At 42.6% G+C, this 2,854-nt stretch overlaps 1 pseudogene; it reads right to left on the bottom strand.

Annotated features, from left to right (window-relative positions):
• LOC144503965 (gamma-crystallin S-1 pseudogene) lies at nt 1–2,548 on the bottom strand (annotated as a pseudogene).
• Nucleotides 2,549–2,854: the final 306 nt, after the last annotated feature.

Raw genomic sequence — 2,854 nt, 5'->3', positions numbered from 1 at the left:
CTAATAATACAACATGCGTCTGAAAGATCCGATAGTTGAGTTGTCGCCGCCCCAGTCACTGTATCTCCTGTATTCACCGGGTCTCATGAAGTACTGTCGGCCTCTGTAGTTGGGATGTTCATAGAAGATCCAGTAACCGTCCATCACATGGGAGGAGTGAATGTCACGGGAACGGAAGCGAACGTAGACAGAGGGACAGTCATGCATGAATTCCATCATCTGTCCCCCAAAGTCAGGCCTCTCGTAAATCCTCATCCTGTAGTTTCCACCTCGGTACTGGAATGGAAGGGAATAGCTGAAGTATCATCTCATTAACAATCAGAGTGGAGTTGAGACAATTGCATAACATGAGCAGGAGAGTTGGATTATATTTACACCTGATTAAGAGGGATAAATGATTGAGTATTTTATGCGGCTAAAAAGGATGAGTATAAGGAATATAAAGATAATTTTGCAGATAATGGGGTGATGGAATGGGCACCATTCATTCAGCAATGCCTGTGATTGTCTGGAATACGTTAGCTTAATCTTCTGTTTTAATGGGGAATGGGAATAGTTGATGAGGGCAATGTAACCAAGGGAATGAAAAGACTGGAAGTGTTTCAGTGCAGCAATGCGCATTTCTGTTGGGTTCATGTTATTATCCTGATCTCACTCTGATGTATCTTTGATGTAATATGAAGTGGGACTGGGACTCTCTAAGCACTGTGATATCACTCACTGTGATATTTCAATACAAAACTGGCCTTGTATTCGAACAAAACAAGTTGGAACAATAACGTATTCCACAAGGGAACAATTGCAATGTACATTAATCACCCTGATCCAACAGATTGTCAGTCCAATACGATGTTCGAAGCTCCCAATTTAATAAGCTCCTTTTCAGGTTGAATGTGTATTTTATTTCAATTATTCTAGTTGGGGACATGCAGAATATTTGAATAAATTCTCTGAGTGAGTCAATGTGGTGCTAGAATTATTTACACTAACAGAAAACATTCCATTGATATATTTAAGGGGAAGCAAGGTAAGTGTGAGGAGAGAAAAGGAATACAAGGATTTGCTCACAGTGTCGACATAGGGCTGGAAGATAGTCGTGTGGAGCATAAAGGCGACCACATCGACTTAACTGATTGGAATTATATTGCAGAATGGCCTGTTTATGTGCCAGTAATTCCTTGTAACTAAATTATCCAATCTTTGCCAAATTCTAATAGTCATTAACTGATGGTGTTTATGAGGGAGAAACTGATCTGCTCTCATTTTAGTTCCCAGTCTTGGAGGCAGCCACGTGCCAACTTAAAGCCCAAATTCAGCAGCAGCAATTATGAACAGTTCACAGAATCCCGACAGTGCAGAAGAGGCCATTTGGCCCATCGAGCCTGCAGGAACCCTCTGACGGAGCATTTTACCAGTGCAGTTTCCCTCACCCTATCCCTTTCACCCCACACATTTTCCATGGCTAATTCACCTAACCTACAAATCCTGGGATACTAATGGGCAATTCAGCATATCCAATCCACCTAACCTGCACATCATTGGAGTGTGGGAGGAAACTGGAGCACCTGGAGGAAACCCACGCAGACATGGGGAGAATGTGCAAATTCCACACAGACATTCACCCAAGGCCAGAATTGAACTCGGGTCCTTGGCACTGTGAGGCAGCAGTGCTAACCACTGTACCACCATGTTGATACACAAATACCCTCCAGAGATGGTTTACACGTTTGAGGGGCACAGCAATGGATTCGAGTGGACGCTGGGGATGGGGGATATGAAATGTTTGGAGAGGCTGTGATCACAATGATTGTGAAGACAGACAATCACCCCGACTCTCCAGAGGACAACAGGAAGTCTTTTTCGAAAAATAGTCTCTGTTTAGGACACTGCAGCCACGTAAGAATCCATCTCAATCAAACTTCTCCCAGGGCACCTAAAGCTGGGTCTTCGGCATCTCATTTACATTTTAAATAATCTAACCCTGTTTTAGGTGGCCAACAGCAATGTCTGAAAAATTACTTGACCAATTTCGAGAAGCAATGTGTTCCAATTTCTACCAAAACAAATCAAGAACTTGGCTGTGTATGTTTACTGTTTGACTGGATTTGTGACAAACAGGATATCTCCCAAACTTAGGTGCTTTGTGCAATGAACATTTCCTTTACCTCAATCTGAGCAGAATGTGTAAATAACCAACTTACATATGGGTAGGAGCGACATGAGCCGATGCTGTCATTGAATCCCATCCAGCGCTGGTAGTCAGGATAATCTCCCCTGTTCAGAACATACTGGTATCCCATGTAATTGGGTCTCTCGTACACAACCCACCAGTCACTCATGACACGCATGGAGTTACAGCGACTGAAGTAAGGGGACAGGTCAGCACAGTCACTGCTGCACTCATAGTGCCGACCCTGGAAGTTCCTGTCCTCGTAAAAGATAATCTGTGGAAAGAGACAAGAGAAATGAGTAAGCTTGAGAATCTGGCGAGAGTGATCAAGAACTCTCACATCCTGTACAAAATCAGACTGCTTCTTACCTTTGCCATGTTGAGCTCACAGTTAGATGAGTAACTGATTTAACACAGCAACATGCTCTACAGTGTGGTATATATATGCTGTACAAAATGACCACTCGACACTATTCTCTTGTTATTCAAATGATTTGGTGCTGAACATCAGCAAAAAGAGAACAAAACACATCACTTGACATGTTGCTTGACATGTCACTGATTCTCTTCACTTTGCTTTCACTTCATTTTCATTGAGGTGTGAAAACAAAGAGGGAGAGTCCATCGTGCTTTCCACATTCTAACTGTTTTCAAACAGTAATGGTTACAAAACCCATTTCCAAA

Source organism: Mustelus asterias, chromosome 14, assembly GCF_964213995.1.
Source record: "Mustelus asterias chromosome 14, sMusAst1.hap1.1, whole genome shotgun sequence".
Taxonomy (NCBI): Eukaryota; Metazoa; Chordata; class Chondrichthyes; order Carcharhiniformes; family Triakidae; genus Mustelus; species Mustelus asterias.
Note: the sequence above shows the minus strand (reverse complement) of the source record. Positions and strands in the feature narration are given on the sequence as shown.